The following is a 17,508-nucleotide window of genomic DNA, read 5'->3' on the forward strand; positions in this document are numbered from 1 at the left end:
CTTGGAGGAGAAGGCTGCCCGCTGTTCCATAGCTGTGTTCGGCTTGCAACACCTTTCCATTCATCTCAAACCCAAGAAAGTTAACTTTAAAAAGCCAGAAGAATCTGGTTTCCCTGCAAGCTTCTGCCTCGGGGACAGTGGCAGTCAGATGTGTGTTGCAGACAAGTGTTGAGTGACCCTGAAGAAATGGTACTTTCCCCAACCTGCCCTTTTTTTTTTTTTTTAAACGAAAAGCCAGCTTACCCCCCTCCTTTCTGTGAGAACTTGGACTGGCCCGTAGTGGTTTGCTGGTGTGTTGAACTAGTGAGTACAGCGAGGGGAGGGAGGCGTGGGAACGCCTGCCGCGGTCTGTTTTCCGGTGTGTGAGCCTCTCCATAGGGGCACAGCGCGCTTGCCTAGCCTCGGAGAGAGGCCCGCGCGGGTGACCCGGGAGGGCACCGGGCCCTCCCATCGGTGGGGCAGGGATCGGGGGGACAGCAGCCCCTTTGCAGCGCTCCGAGTTGGAAGCCCAGAGGCGTTCCCAGCTCAGCACCGCCAGGGAAGGAGCAGGAGGAGGAGAGGGGCCCTGGCGGAAGGTAAAGCGGCGGCGCGAGGCATCTGTCCGTCCTTGGCTTTGCAGGGCGGACGTGGGATTCCTGGCTTCCTTGGTGACCCGGGAGCACCCCCGCCCCCCTCCCCGGGGTCCTCCACATGTGCTCTGCGGGGTGCTGGCCGCAGAACCCGCTTGCCATCGGCCTGAACGACTTCTTAACTTAAACTCTTGGGTGTTTTTTTAATGATAGGAAATGAACTGTGCAGCTTTTTCTCCTTGACACACTACTAGAGTAAAGAGCAGGAAAGGCAGGTTGTTTGAGAGTTTGGGTTTATGGACCTTTTAACGGGGTTTGTGTTTTTTCAGGCTGCTACCTTCAAGATTGAAAGGAGAATGTGGTTCCCAGATTTGCGGTTGGGTTTTTGTTTTTTTGTTTTTTGTCTTGTCTGTGGTTTGTGGCGCTCTGTGGAATTTATATTTGAGATGAAAGGGTTTGGGAGGCCTGTTTTGGGGGGGGTTGGTAGTGCAGGGACTCGGGTGGATTTATCTGTTACTATAAATGTGTGGGGTTTTTTTTTTTTTTTTTTTTAAGAAGTTCCCCATGAATGAAAATGAGGAAGCAAAACGTTTGGGTACTATTCATATTTTGTTATAGCTGCAGATTGAAAAGGCTTGTTTGTTACCTGTCCCACCATCTTTGAACGTGAAGGGAAAGCAGCCTAGAGACTCTTGCCTTTAGGGTGAAAATAGTTTTCCGGAAAACCTGCTTCTTAAACTGTGCTCTCTAGTTAATTTTTTAGGGGGAAAAAAAAGTTTTAAAATAGGCCATGCTGGCTCTAAAGAAGGAATGAGAAGAAGGAAATCTCAACTGTGAAAGAAAGAGATTTCTGATTTTGGAAAGGTGGGGGTGGTGGAAAGAAGGATCTAGCCAAAACCCAGCAGGAGAGTGGTCACTACAGCTTCAGCTGTCACTTAACTGGGATTGGGGATTTAAAAGAAAATTGAGTCTGTTTTCTCTGAGACGGTCTCATGAGGAATGTTAAGAGGATGTGAAGTTATTTAGATTATCCAAACAGGTTCTGACAAGTAAGTGAAAATAACTCATTAAACTATAATTGTTGCCGTTCTGTAATGGATCAAAAGGCTTGTTGAGTCACGATGTACTTACAGAATAGGTGAATTTGCCACGGCTCATTGGCATAAATTACTTTTGAGAAGGCTTTTTAAGACTAAGTATGCGCCCTTGCCAAGCGTCTCGTTGTGGTTCTTTGAATGCATGTTTTGACCAAATGTTTTCAAGTGGCTGCTTAGCCATTTTTATGTGTCAATGAGTCTAACCCTTGCATTGTGGCTTATCCAGCTGATCCAGAGAATATCAAATCAGGACAACAGATCTGTAGGTTTTTTCCCTCCAACTAAATAGTAGCTCATTTAAAAGGATGGGAGAGTTCAAAATACTCGGTCCCTGAATCCCAGCTCTAAAGGGATGATCATAATTTTGCCTCCTGTAGACCAGAGTTTCTCAACCTCTGTACTATTAACATTTTGGATGGGTCAGTTCTTGGTTGCGGAGGGCGGGCCTGTGGGATGTTCAGCAGTATCTGTGGCCTCTGCTCATTACTGACCGTAGCCTGCCTTCCCCAGTTGTGACAACCCAAAATGTCTCCTGATGTTGCCAGCGGTTCCCTGCAGGGCAGCGTCACCTGCCAGTTGGACCATTGCTGTAAAGAAGCCACTTTTGAGACCAGCTACCACAAAGGAAGAGAGGGCCATGAAAAGGGAGGCCAGACCCCAAGGGACAGTGGCTGAGTCAAAGGAACCTTGACAGGACAATACCTTGCCCTGCCTGTGTTGGTTTTTATTGTGTTCTGCTTTTGTTTGAAGTCAGGTCCTGGCGTGAGCCAGAGAGCGGGGGTTAAACTCTATTCTTGGTGTACATTCTTCTGTTCCTGGCCACCCTGGTCACAATCCCTTGGGGCCTTGTTTGATACAGTGCCTTGGTTGTATAGTAGTCTGACTTTTCCAACCTGAATCTCCTCTTAAGTGCATCCCAGGAATGTACTGGTTTTTTTTTGTTTGTTTGTTTGTTTTTTAAAGGGATCTCGTGTAATAGCCCACTTTGTAAAGCAAATAATTACCCATTATTTATCAAGCCTGCAAACAGGTTTTTTGATGTGGGCTTTGAGTAAATCTGGGCACACATAGTTGGGTTTTTCTTTTGGAACCTGCAGCTGAGCGCTTTCATTTCTCTTTTCCTTTTGCCTTCTATATCAGTAGGTCTCAAACTTAGATTTTCTAGGAATTGGGTTTCTTTTGTCAATGAAATAGAGTACTCACAGCCTTTCTCCAGCTCACAGATAACCATAAAGGCCATGGCAGGATTTTTTTTTTTTTCCATTTACAATTTTTCCTGTACCTTTAGCGTGTGCTACTGCTTGTTGGCTCTCAAAAGTTAACAGATTGTGAGTAAAGTTGTAGCAAACAAACACTGATACAAAACATCTGATTCAGCTAACTTTTCATAGTCCCCACTTTACTTCTGTGGGTGGACCCTTGTTCCAATTATAGCTTTAAATTTCATAAGTATATATTCATAACCTCATAAAATTGTTCTCTTACAATCCAGTTATGTGTTACATTTTCTTGGCATTTCTCCAAGAATGTGGTAGGTTGCACTGAGCACCATGACTTCTGGGAGCTACCACCAAACAGGAGGGGACAGGCCACTCTGGGGAAGACTCCGGTCAAGCCCAGTTGGGGTGGGAGGGGTGGGAGGTGGTGGCCCTTGCCATTGGCTGAACATATCAGGAAATGCCTCTACTTGTTGGAGTCCATTCTTGGTGACAGGATTGGACCGGCCCACAGTGTTATCAACAATTTATGGTTTTTGTTACTGTTACCAACAAATTATGTTTTCTGCTTTTTTTTTTTTATTGTAAAGCAAACCTTCCTTTTACCTCAAAAACCTTCCTTTTACCTCTACCTGGAGGTACCAGTGTATCATACACCATGTGCTCTTTTAGAAACATATGCTCGTTATTAGAATTCGCTCCCTCCCTTGCTATACCTGAGGCCCATGAGCACAGAGAATGCTAGGATTTTAGGTCCATTTGATCCCCAAGATGGGCCCAGTGTCTGGCCATATTGGTTGCTTAGTAGTTGATGAATGAGTGAGTGAATGTCAGTGATTCCCATAGAAAGACCACCTAGGAGGTTGGTCTGTGAGAGGCTTGCATGCCATGTTCACATTGTCCATAATTTTTCCAAAAGGACAACTCCAACTCCCGGCAAAGCAGCTTTTAATGTTTGAGGGACTACCAGAAGAATCTTTTAAGAATGCAGAAAAAGCAGATCTATGGATTGTAGAATTTGGAATGAGGAGCTTTATAAATTTTTCTTTCATGAGGCCCAGAAATTAAACTTCTGCTATTATTTAAAATCCCACATGCTAAAGATGCCACACAGATTTAATAACTTAAAAAACAGACCAGCTCCAGGATTTGACCCAAAGACATAGTATTCTCAGCTTGTTTGTTGAAAATTATCTGGTCAAAAGAAAAAAACTTGTAGATCACAAGTGAAAAAATATGCCTCCTTAACTCTAGGTCTCCTAACATGACATCCTGGAGTATTGGGGGGGTGTCTCCTGGGAGGTTGGAATGAGCCCCCATTTCCTGAATCGGGTGTCAGGACGTGCAGTGTCCAGATAAGGCCAACGGCCTGAGCTGGGAGAGAAGCTGAAGCGTGCTGTCATGTATACACAGACCGCAGCTCCATTGCCCTTAGCAGAGTCGCTGCTAGGAGTCTGGATGAGCAAGAATGAACCTCCCCAGCACCAAGGTGCGGCCTGGGGGGGGGGGGGCGGCTAGTAAAAGAGGAAACACACCCTGCTACTCTTCTGTTCACCGAGCCCAAAATGGTTTTGGCAAATACGCGTCTGTGTCCTCCTCTGCATTGCTTCACGTTGAGGTCGTGTTTTGCTCATAAACCAGTTCGATGAAGCAGAAATGTTTGCTTATATTTAGACGGCTTTTATCTTTCCCAACCGCTAAATACCCATTTTGCTGGTTTGTCTTGGTTCTCGGCAGCTGGCCCCTTGCGTCTGTGCATATATCCGTATACCTTGTCCAAATAAACATACTTGAAAGATAGAGAAATGTGTTTTTGCAAAGTTGAGAACATCCTCTCACAGAGTTGGAGCCCAGCTTTTTCTGTTTTGTTTTGGCAGCTTGTTTGGGATGCAAAGTGTATCTGGTTCTGGCAACAGATTAAAGAAGGGTGTTGGTTCTTACATAACAAAGCGGAGGGCCTGAGGACTGGGGGCGGGCAGGGGAGATTTCCAGGCTTCCCTTTGTGTTTTCTAAAGAGTTTGAAAGCTTGAGGGGGGAAAAATGTTATTGACTGGGTTTTTTGTTTTGACTCTAACCTTCAGAATTATTTAAAAAACCTATTGAAAAATCTTATCTCGGCTTACCCAGCCCTCTGTGATTAAGCACCCCACTCTGTCTCCTGGTTACCTACCTCTGTCCCCCTCATTCATACCAGCCCCCTGGCCTGCATTCTGTCCCTCAAGACCTGTTTTTTCCATCTCATGGGGTCTTTGCACACTCTTGTTCTCCGCTTGGAACATCCTTCCCCCAGTCTTGGTGTACTCATTATTCGCCCTGCCTGCCATTCCGTAGAGAAGTCTCCCCTGATCACTGTAGCTGAAGCTGCCTCCGTCTACCCAACCGCAGGTCATCTTCTGTCCCCTGGACCTGTTTCCTTTTCTTCATGGTACTCCCCCCACCCCACCCGACCACCCTGCTCCATGATCTAAAGTTCTTCGATGCTCATATACTTGTCTACTCTCTGCCATCCCCTGCTAAAATGCAGACTTTGTGACAGGCGCAGCCCTATCCCCAGCACCTAAGACATTATCTGATGGAAGGTAGTGCTCAATAAACAAGTGGGTGAATGGACCAATGGGAAGGGATGGTGGGGGGAAGGACTATGTGCTTCGTAAAGGTCTCCTCCCCTTTAAATCTCACTAAGTGCCCCTCTTCTGGGATGTCTCCATGACTCCCCTGCATAGCAGTCTTGGATGATTTTCTTCCTGACACCCGCCTCGCTCAGTACATTACGCAGCAGTCTTACTCTCTTGCAGGCACTTGTTTCCAGGTCAGCCGCCGTTCTTCAGGGTAAGCTCCATGAGGACAGGAGTATCTAATAGAGGGCAGTTATGGTTGTAGTTACTACCTGTTCTTACTGCCTTTGTACTTTGTACTTCAAGTCCCTTTTTTTTTTCTCAAATTCTAGTTAAATTTTCTTTAAATTCTTTAATTTAAAGAAATGCTTTAAATTAAAGAATTTAAGGGGCGCCTGGGTGGTTCAGTGGGTTAAAGCCTCTGCCTTCGGCTCAGGTCATGATCTCAGGGTCCTGGAATCGAGCCCTGCATCGGGCTTTCTGCTCAGCCGGGAGTCGGCTTCCTCCTCTTTCTCTGCCTGCTTCTTTGCCTACTTGTGATCTCTGTCTGTGAAATGAATAAATAAAAATCTTAAAAAGTAATAATAAATAAATTAAAGAATTTAAATTCTAGTTAGTGAACACACCTACAGTATTTGTTACAGGAGTAGAATTTAGTGATTCCTCATTTGCATACAACACCCAGTGCCCATCACCCATCTAGCCCCTCCCCCACCCCCTCCATCAACCCTCAGTTTATTCTAAGAGTCTCTTGTGGTTTGTTTCCCTCCCTCTTTTTTCTTTTTCTTTTTCTTTTTTCCCCTTCACACCCTTCCATAAGTTCATCTGTTTGCTTTCTTAAATTCCACATATGAGTGAAATCATATGGTAATTGTCTTTCTCTGACTGACTCATTTCGCTGAGCATTATACTCTGTAGCTCGTTAAAGTCCTTCTACCGACTCTACGCACGGTACCCACTATGACTCTCATCTTTGTTTCGCAAGTGACAAAACTGAGGCTCAGAGCAGCTGCCCCAAGGCATACAGATGATTACTAGCAGGGTCAGAATTTGGATCCAGGATGTCTGTCTTCAAAGCCCACCTTCCAGGGCCTTCTCCTCCTCCCCGTCGGGTGTCTGACTCACGGGTCCCCCATCTTTGCCAGATGAATGAAACCTAAGGCTTCCCCTCCACCCTCTCTTCCTTACTTTTGAACTTACAAATATTATTTATAAAACTGCAATAATTATATAAATATTCTAAATACAAACTTACTCGCTCATCTCTAAGGACAGCTAGCTTGTATATCATGTCCCTTTTTTTAACTGACAGCTCAATGGATTGATTAAACTCTAGTTTTTCTTATGTAAACACATCTATTCGTAAAAATTTCAGCTGCTGTTGTCACACATGTGTACTTAAACCAACGGGGGTTTCCACTGGGCAGTTGTGGGTAGGAATTTCTGTGAAAAGGCCTAAAAATTTTAAAAGTGTCAGCATTTCTTCTGTGTTTTTAACATAACCGAGTGCTTCCAGTCGCCTGGCTTGCCTTCACACCAGTCTTTATGAGATTGGTTGGTCCCAGGATATTCCTTCGCTGAAGTAGAAAGCCAAGTTCAGGAGCCTTTGCTGATACACCGGTGTAATTCTCTGGCCCGTTCTAAGATGGCAGAACTGCAGTCTTTACGTGGAGCTGAGGTGGGAACTGTTTACTGTGCTCACGCCCAGGGGTTTCTGCACTGGTGTGAGTCTCCAGGTGGAACGAAGACAGCCTGTGCTGGTGTGTCCGTTGCGCGTCCCTTATTGTCTGACAACGGAACCTTCTAGCATTTAAGTCCTGATGACAGCTCTAGCCGGGCAGAGTCTGCATGCAGCCTGATGAGGCTGGTCCGTTGAAGCTTTCCTTGGCTCATAATCAAGTTTCACCCAGGTTTGAGCCAACGCAGCGGATTCCCATCTTCCTTGGTGGGGGACCTGCTAGACAGGAAGGTGGCACCCACATGCCATTTATGGGTGTGACAAAACTCCGAAGGCCTCCAGCCCTGGGGCAGGACCACTAAGTGCTCAGCTAGGGAGTGTGTGAGGAATCTATGGGTGAACCCCAGCAAGTCATCCAGTTTTTCTGTCCATCACAAAGAAAACAGCTGCTTACTGGCCCTTTAACCATCCCCGAGCGCAGTTGGAGAGACGTGGACTTTTTAACGCAGCTTAAATGGCCTTGGATGTGCTCACTGGTCAGTCAGTATGTCTTGTGATGTGCAGTTGAACTTACTGGGCGATGAGAGTCAGAGAAAGGAGTTTCTGACTGGTTAATTGTTCACTCATGCCACTCCCATACTAGAGCCATTTAGTAACTGGGGCCTTGCCTAATCTAAACTCATACCAGCAAGAGCTGCAACTCAGTTGGCTGGTTTCCAGACTTGGCCATGCACCAACCAGAAAGATCTCTTCTCTACTTGATTTTCTGTGTTAAAGGTAAGTCCTGCTCAAGACTCCTAGAACAAAAATTCCATAGATTTAATCGAGTCTGACCTTCTTAAAGTTAAGGACACTAGACCCAAGAAATACAAGAAGGCATATCCCATTGGTGAGGAAGCCACAAGTGGACTTTAGAGCAATTTGGTGCCCCCCCAACCCCCAACACAGCCCAGTTTGCACCCTTCAACTACTTTTCTGCTTATTGTACCAGAAAAAGCAAAGGACAGCAAACTCTTTCTGTAATGGTCCAGATGGTAAATATCTTCAGCTTCAGGGACCATACGGTTTCAATCTCAACAGTTATGGCCAGAGTGGCCATAGATACCAGATGGATAGGTGGCATGACTGGGTCGAGTAAAGCGTCATTTATAACAGCAGGTCGTGAGGTGGATGGGGCCCACAGGCTACCCTGATACAGGGTAAAAGGAAACATCTCCCATCACGCCCCAGCCCTGCTCCCCAGAGGCGGCTACCGATGGAACGTCCAGTCTGTTCTCCCTGGTGTGCATCAGCATGGTACAAATGTGGGCTTTAGTCACATGAATTTTGTCCTACAGAATGTAGAGTTCCATACCTTGCTCTGCTCCTGTTTCCTCTGTACAGATACACGTGGGAGGGTGTATACTCTTGTTTTACACAAATAGGACCACATTGTGCAGTTTCCTTTTCTTCACTGGGTGGTGACTTAGTGTCAGTGCTTTGATTTATGACTCCTTTATCATGGGGACATAGTGGCCTCCCTCTCTATCTTCCTCCAAGAAATCATCCCAAATACAAAAGAATATATAACTGTATATACTAGTAATTACTGGCCAGCAGTCAAAGATAATGTCTTGTTTCCTTTACATTGTCACAGGGTGACACTCCATGTTAGCCTTTCTTTTTAAGGTTTTATCTATTTTTGCGAGAGAGCGCGAGCACCAGTGCACAAGTCCTTGCACACAAGCAGGGGGGAGGGGTGAAGGGAAGGGTGGGGGGCGGGCAGAGGGAAGAACAGACTGATGGATGACTTGATCCCAGGACCCTGGGATCATTACCCGAGTGGAAGGCGGATGCCTAACAACCTGAGTCACACAGGTGCCCTCCACATTAGCCTTTCTAAAGGGGATACTAAGCCTCTGCCTCACTTCTCCCAGCTCAGCACTGCATCCAAGTGGTGAGTTAATAAATGATTTTGCATGGGGCGCCTGGGTGGCTCAGTGGGTTAAAGCCTCATCTTCGGCTCGGGTCATGATTCCAGGGTCCTGGGATCGAGCCCCACATCAGGCTCTCTGCTCAGCAGGGAGCTTGCTTCCTCCCCCCTCTCTCTCTCTCTCTGCCTGCCTCTCTGTCTACTTGTGATCTCTGTCAAATAAATAAAATCTTTAAAAAAAAAGTAAATGATTTTGCATGACTGAGGTGTTCAGAGGAAGTTTAGGGTTAGCATCATGGTTGATTATGGAGAGATTTCTGTAAAGCCTTGAAAATTCCGAGTGTTTTGTAGTCCTGTAGAGTGTGCCTTGTGCTGAATGGGACAGACCCACACCACACACTATGCTCACCCTTTAAGGTCTCTGCATTTGAAGATGCCCTGTGTTAGTTTCCTAGAGCCATGGTAACACAGTGCCACAGACTTGGCTTAAAACAGGAGAAACTTATTCTCTCACAATTCTGGGGGGCCAGACAACTGAAATCGAGGTGAGGGCAGATGTTGGTGCCTTCTGGAATTGTTGATGGAGAACTCGTCCCTAGCTCTCTGGTGGCCGGTGGCTTGGTGGCCGCAGGCAATCCTGGGCATTCCTTGGCTTGTAGACATACCATTCCAATCTTTGGCCTTCCTCTCTGCATCTCTGAGTCCGTTTCCCCTTCTCTTGCCACTGAAATCCAAGAGGACCATCATCTCAAGATCCTTACTGTAACGACATCGGCAAAACCCCTCATTCCAAGCAAAATTACCTTCTGAAGTTTCAGGTAGACATATTTTTGGAGGGTCACCGTTCAACCCACTCCATGCTCTCTATCTGAAAACCAGTATTCTTCCTTCTCAGGCTTTCCCTCCCGTTTGTGAGGAGAGGGGCAAAAGCCTTATTCTTGTCCTCATCAGAACCCCTGCTCTCTGAGAACCCTGGGAGCCCAGGAACAGCACCTGCTGTTAGTCATTTACAAATCTGAACTCAGTTGCAGAAAACTAGCAGCCAGAACTGCCAGGCTTCTAGGAGTTTTCTTAGAGGTTTAGCAAAATGAAAAGCTAATGAGTAAAGTGTTTGCATATCTGATAGTTTAATTGAAAAGGAAGCAGAAGGAAACTGTCTTTTATTATCCCCAAGAGTTCTTAGTTCAGTGGGTGCCAGGCTTTGCCTGAAATTAACCAGCACTAATTGTTGCATTTTGAAGTTGGAATCCAGTGTGCAGGCTGGGTAATCAATACCATCCTTTGTAGAGTTTGCATATTCATTTCATTTGTATCATTTCTCAGGAGAAAGTCATATTACTGCAAAAGTCAAGGACTGTGGCTGGGTATGTAATCTGCTTATAAGGGTTTGAGGAAACAGCAGTTTTTTTTGTGCTGCAAGACACTTGGATGCAAAAGGGTTTAAATTTTTAAAAAATCGAGGAACACCTTCTCACTTCAGACTCTGAGATAGCACCTTTGGTCACAAGTGGCAGAAACTCCCCTCAAAGCAGCTGAATTCGGGTCGGAGTGCTGCCATAAGGAAGTAGTACAAAGTGGTGGCTTTCAAAGAGCAGAAATGCGTTCTCCCACCGGCCTGGAGGCTGGAAGTCTGAAATCGAGGTGCCGGTGGGACCAGGGCTGTCTGAGGCCTCCAGGGAAGGCTCCTTCTTGCTTTATCCAACTTCCGATAGCCCCAGCCATCGGTTGGCTTCTGGCGATGTCCCTCCAGTCTCTGCCTTCTTGTCACTTGGCAGTCCTTTCCTCATCAGGCTCCCTGTCCTCCTTGCAGGAGGACGGCAGTCAGATTGGATCAGGGCCCAGCCTACTCTGGTACATCCTTGTCTTAGCTGATTACATCTGCAATAACCCTATTTCCAAAGAAGGTCACATTCGGCGGTAGTGGGGGTTAGAACTTCAAAATTATCCTTTTTTTTTTTTTTTTTTTTTTAGGACATAGCATTCAACCCATATCACCAGCTACAGCAGAAAGGGACTAACATCAGCCAGCTGCAGGGGACCGGCATGGCTGAAGCCTGGGCTTCGGGCGCCATTGGTTTTCCCACAGCTGTGCCAGCTTGTTGCAGAGTGTGCATTCCTGTTCCCAGACCCAGTCTCCCTGGGCGGAAAGGGCACAGGTGTAGCAGATCAGAGCTCCTCCACCTCCGAGGAGGGGGCACTCCCCCGCCCCCACCATTCACATCACAGCAGGAAGTCCTGGGGAAGATGCCCTCTGGTGTGGTCACCCGTTCAGCCATCCAGCCTGGACCCTTCACCATGGCCAGAGGCAGTCATGGAGAAAATGACAGCTCCCCCCAAAACCAGGGAGGATGAGGCCCCCCCCCCCAAAACCAGGGTCGCCTTGATGCGGCCATGGTGAGGGTTGGGGAGGCGGGGGATGTGAGCTCGGTGTAGCCGCAATCACGTGTTACTTTTAAATGACCCTTGTCTTGATTTGCTATTAATGTGATCTCGTGCGTGGGTTTGTTCTTTTTCATCCCCTGTGCATTAACCTGGACTAACCCACTTTCGGGTTCTGGGAGATGTCCTCAGATGTATTATTAGATTTTTAATTTCTCTGAAAGGTCAGCTCATTTGCATTCAGGTGGAAAGCATACAGAGACTAGCAATTTCGTCTTTAATCCCTAAGGACTCGATGGTGATACGTATCAACAACGGGTACTTTCTGTCTCTCAGTTTTCAAACTAAAGCTTTTAAACGTCTCAACAGAGTCACACTAGTGCAGAAACAGTTTTAAACTCTGCTGAATGGACTGGGAAGAAAAGGTACCATTCCACTGCATCTGTTACACGTAATTCAGGGGAATGACTGTATAAATAATCAAAATGGCTCATAATTCAGAAAGCTCATTTCACTTCTTAATTATGTTTGACTCTAGCTACTATTGGAAAATAACTCTTTATCCTGAGTCTGCTGTGATCAGCCTAGAGAAAGCCACTTGAGATAACTAATCTGTAGATAATCCCAGAAGAGAGCCTCATACAGCCTCAAGATCAGCATAGTAACCCGTGGGTATGATCATTTGAGGGATGGCATCGTCTGAAAACTTTTGGGGCTTTTGATGACATTCTCAAGAGTCTCTGCCTTGGAAATTCAGAGCATGACCCAAAGTTGGCCATCCCAGTAACTAAGTAGAGTCCACCAGGACATTAATCCTTACTGTCTCCTTGGTAAAGGATATATTTCTTGGTAGCACCTAGCTTATCACTTTTCATAGAAAAATCAATTGCTCATATCAGTGAGCTCTGGAGTAGGCGGGAAGTGCTAAAATCTCACTTAGCAGTTCTTTCGTTCCTGGTTAATGCAGGTCACCCTTTGCTCCCGCCAGCCTCCAGAATTAGGGAGGGGTTTTAAATTCACCTTGACTCCAAGCACACTAGAATCACAGGCCAAGCTGGACTGGGACTGTTGGCCATTTACTGTAGCTTAGGAAAGGGTGAAGTGAAGCACGTTGACCTGGTAAGATCGCTATGATGGAGTATAAACCAGCGCAGGATAAATTGACTGTGAAATCATTACTCTCGGATGTTGCCTGCTAGTGGGTTTTTTATGTGTGTTTGAGAGAGATAATTACTTGTGCTTGATTTAAGAGGCGGTGGAATACAGGCTGTTACGGAAATAAAGCTGATTTCTCTCTGTTCTTAGCCATTATATTGTACGGTAGTGACATTCGAAACCCAGTTTTCTCCTAAGAAAGCTGCTTTCCTGCAATGAAGTACCAGTGTTCTCTCTTCTCTTTCTACCTCTTTCATTTTTGTCCTGGAGGTCGTCACACGTATCAGTTAAATGTACAAGGGGTAAGAAATGAACGGTCAGCAGATCCTTGTGCCTGGAAATTACATAGAAAAGTAACTTTAGATAAAAAAGTGCCTGGTGTTCTGGGTCTAATTTTGTTGGGGAAACAAGGTGAGCAGAGTAGTAATATTTTCTTGACCACAGTACAGGTGATAGGGGAAAAGGGCTAGTGTTTTGGTGCAGATAGAGTGAAAGGGAGAGTCAGCTCATCTTTCTAATCTCAGTGTATAGGTCCACTTTCCATGAAGTCTTCTCTGACCTCTTGAAACATCATTAACCACTGTCCCCTCTTCTTGATCCCTGGCCACACTGTTTGATTCAGTGAATGCTGATTGAGCCCTTACTGTTGACACAAATTAGGGGCACAGAGATGAATGAGGCTCCTGCCTAAAGGCTTTTGGCCCCCCTGCAGACAGGTCTCTGGCCCTGGAGGATGTAGCATGACCTGAGTATACCCTTGGTATTCCGCGTGTGTGCATTGCATGGGGTTGGCACACATTTTCTTTCCTCACATTGCCAGTGCCGGCCCTCCTTGCACAAGAGAGCGCGGTGTTTTGTTGACACGTCTGCCTTCAACAGCCTGATTACTTTGATAGAAGGACTCCCTGCCTCTCTGCAGTGTTCATCTGAGTCTTCTCAAGCTCATCATGGCTGGCCTGCAGCAAGGAAGTGAGCAGCTGTACTGTCCTAATTGGACAGAAGGCAGTTGACTTGTCTTGGATCAGGATTGCCTGGGCTGGCTGTTCCGCTCCAGGAAGACACTGAGAGAGCATCTGTCCACCTGCGATTGTTTGTTGATAAGAAAGAAAGTGATGCCGCCGAGGTCAAGTTTGAGAGAGTGGCAGGGAGAGAGAACTGCTTGGTCCAGTAAGAGAGGGAGGCCTTTAAATTTTATGGTGCTCGGGGCAGCTGGAGGGGAATATTGGAGAAGACAGACAGGGGTTTTTTGTCAGAGTTGGGAGTATTTTGTGCAGGTGGCCTGTTTGGTATGTACTGAAAGAATGAGAATCACTCTTTTCCAAGAAAGGCAGTCGGAGAAATATTACAGGAAATAGGACTATTCTGTTTCTCTATAGAAAGAGGTGAGGAGGTATACAAACGAGTTTTCAGAAGGAAAACATAGCTTAGAATAGAACAGAATCCTAATGTGGCTTCACCAGTATAACTTGGTCTCAGAAATTGATTCTGCCTGTGCTCTGCAGTGCTACAAATTTTCCCAGCACTATACTTAGATAACATATTTTTGGTCTACGAGTTTGATGTATAATACATTCTTTGAACAAGAATATAACATTTCATGCTTGTACTGTGCTGGCTGATTGCATAATTATAGTTATAATATACAGTTGTAAAAGACACAGCCCCTGCCTTCATGGAACTTTAAAGTCAGCAGAAGTCAGAGAGGAAGGCAAACGATGAGGGATTCTGGGAAACAAAGTGAAGGTTACAGAAGTGGGAGAGGTGGGGGGATGCAGTAACCGGGTAATGGGTATTAAAGAGGACACGTGTTGTGATGAGTCCTGGGTGTTACACGCAACTAATGAATCACTGAGCACTACATCGAAAACTAATAATGTACTATATGCAGGCTAACTGAACATAATTAAAAAAAAAAAAGAATTCTGATTTAAAAAATAAGTTAGCAGAAGTCAGGGGCGCCTGGGTGGCTTAGTTGGTTAAGTGTCTGCCTTTAGCTCAGGTGATGATCTTGGGGTCCTGGGTTCGAGCCCTGTGTCGGGCTCCCTGCTCAGTGGGGAGTGTGCTTCTCCCCCTCCCTCTGTTCCTTGCCCCTGCTCATGCTCTCTCTCTCAAATAAATAAATAAAATCTTTAAAAGATGTTGGCAGGAAAAAAAAAAAAGATGTTGGCAGAAGTCATAAAACACATAATTATCTTCAGGTGCAAGGCCATATGAGTAGAATAAATAAATGTTTTCAGAGTATAGACGGGAGAGCGGATCATGTCCAGGTTGAGACCACTGAGCAAACGTCCCTGGAGAAGGCAGGATTTGTGCCAAGCTTGGAACACTAGTATACTATTATATAAAATAGACTGTTCTTACAAAAAATACTTAATAGGTGCTCACCACCTTTTAGACTCTGGAAATATAAAAAATGAATAAGGCAATGTCCTTGCCTTTTTTTTTTTTTTTAAGATTTTATTTATTTTTTTAGGTAATCTCTCTACCCAGCGTGGGGCTTGAACGCACAGCCCCAAGATCAAGAGTCACCTGCCTTACTGACTGAGCCAGCCAGGGGCCCTGCAGTGTCTTTGCTTTTGAGATGTTCAGGTCCAGTGCGAAAACCTGTTGTGTGACTAGCGGTTATATACGTTAGATAAATGTGTGTCTGCTTTATGTTAGTGTATAAAAAGTGTTCATTTGGAACAAGAAAAAAAATACAAATAAAAGGGAATGCCAAAGTTGGGAGAGCTGGGGAGGTTTGTTCTCGTCTAGAGGTGCTCAACCTGGGCGCACCTGGGAACCACCCTGGGGAACTTTTAGAAGGCGCTGATGCCCAGGCCCTGCTCCGAGCTACTCTGTCTCTCTCCAGGGGCCCACGGGTGATGGAGACTAGATCACCAAGGTTGTCGAATGCCAGGGCTTAGGAAGTTTGACCTTGTCAGTAGGCAGTGGACAATGTTAAAGACTTCTTATCTGGAGGGTATTATGATCCATGGGGTATGTGATAAAGACGATCCTGTCGTTTGTATGTCCCGAGCTTTGTAAAAGGCCTCGGAGACGAGGTTGATTAGCGGGAGGGAGGGAGGACTAACCCAAGAGGCACCGCCCGCGTATCTTGGCAGAGCTGCTGCTTTGCCCGGAGGGTGGGCTTTTCCTGTCCAGGAGGGTGGGCTTTTCCTGTCCATCGGTAGGTCGGTCTGTCTGTCATCAGAGGAGCTGGCTGGCTCTGACTTTAAGTCTGGTAGACTGTGCTGAGGAGCTCTTAGATGCTTGCTCTTTAGAACACAGGCTGGTCTGCTGCCCTGAGGCCAAGTGCAGGCATGACGTCAGCTCTGGTGAGGCGGTCTGGGATGTTGAAGGTTAGGGAGCTGTAGGAATACACACAGTGGAACCCAAAGTTCACAAAATCGTGGGTTGACGTGCGTGGCTTAGGCTATCACCTGGGTCCTGGCATCCAGCCATGGCAAAGTCCCTGGTTCTGCTCTGGATGGTCCCCTGTCACCTGATAATGACGGGTTGAGGTATGGCAGGTGCGGTTGGGAGGGAACCTGCCTGCATGGCACTCCCTGCTTACCGTGGCTGTGCTCCCTGAGGCCTGCGGTTCCAGAGGAATCCAGAGGATTCAGCAGGCAAACATCCCCCTCCCCACCCCAGCCCCCAGCCTGTAGAGTCTGGAAAGTAAATCTGCGTATCTGTTTCTCTGCAGGATACAGAAATGCTGTCCTTGTCATCCGGAGGCACAGGCCAGGCCGTGTCTTCAGTGGGCTCTGATTTGGGGCATGGCCAAACCCCGGGGTCCTGAAGTCCCTCACACACCCCCCCTCCTACTACTTCTCACCCTGTTTTTTCTTCCTCCTGGCAGTTAGAACGCACACTCGGGGATGGGTGGAAGCACCCCTCCCTACCGCTCCCAGGGAAATGATAGAGTCTGGGCACTGGAGATTCAGGGCTGGAAAGCCTGGTTGTTTGTTAAAAGGGGGTGAAATCCAGCCACAATGGGATAGGAAATCAGACAAGGATGTTTTTAAAAGCAAGCTGTGTTTTCCTGACTGGTCTAGTATTGGTTCCCACCCCAAAGGCTCCTCTAACCCTAGGGAAGAAAAAATATTTTTAGTCTGATAGTATGCTTTCGGCAGCCCGAGAGCTGAACCATCTGCAAAGGCGTTGATAACTCAGAGCAGCTTAGAGCAACGGTTTTGTGGAAATAACATGTAAGGCGTCAGCCAGGACTCCAGAGTGAGGCATGGACCCCGTACCCAACTCCTACCAAGTTCTGTAAGAGTTGTTTTAGAATAGAAATACTGAGGAAGGAAAAAAGAGAGGGATGGGACGGGAAATCATCTGTAATTCCCAGAGAAGGATAGAAATCACAGAACTGGAATGTACTGGAGAGTTAGCAAACAGGCTGAGAAAAGCAGTTGACAAACTGGAATCTTACTGAATTGGGACAACACGTTTGCTGTACGCTATACAACTAACATCAAAAAAATTTTTTTAATTAAAATTCAATCAGCCGATGTAGCGAAAACTTCAGTGTTTTAATTTTAAAAAACTCCTGCCTTCTGCATGTTTCCTACAAGTCGCAATGTCACTACCAAGACAGTCAATAAAGGGGCCAGTCCTGTAATCTGATACTCCCATACTCCTTCCCACCGCACCCCCCCATGCCTTTAATTGTGCCATTTGGCCACCAGGACCCGTGTATTGATCATTGATTCCATTGGAGCGGCCGGCATGAAAGAGCCCCTTTGGACTGCTGTTACACATTCCTGACTCCAGCGTGTTCTCCTGTTGGAAAGGAGACCAGGAATGAGATCACAAGCAACGAGGAACCTTAAGCATTTACCCTTGCGCAAGAGACAAAAATGATCCAATTGGGATTAGGTTTCAAGAGTGTTGAACTT

At 46.3% G+C, this 17,508-nt stretch overlaps 1 protein-coding gene across 12 annotated transcripts in view; it reads left to right on the forward strand.

Annotated features, from left to right (window-relative positions):
* ABLIM1 (actin binding LIM protein 1) overlaps positions 1-17,508 on the forward strand; it is a 294,975-nt gene that overhangs the window by 204,210 nt on the left and 73,257 nt on the right. For 3 of the 12 annotated variants that reach the window (XM_080823242.1, XM_080823243.1, XM_080823244.1), the window contains exon 1: positions 310-575. The exons of the other annotated variants lie outside the window; for them this stretch is intronic. The gene's annotated coding sequence lies outside the window, so the exon portion shown is untranslated. Of the gene's footprint in view, positions 1-309; positions 576-17,508 lie in introns of those variants that run through there. 12 annotated transcript variants of the gene reach the window in all.

The sequence above is a fragment of the Martes martes genome (genome assembly GCF_963455335.1).
Source record: "Martes martes genome assembly, chromosome: 14".
NCBI classification, from domain to species: Eukaryota; Metazoa; Chordata; class Mammalia; order Carnivora; family Mustelidae; genus Martes; species Martes martes.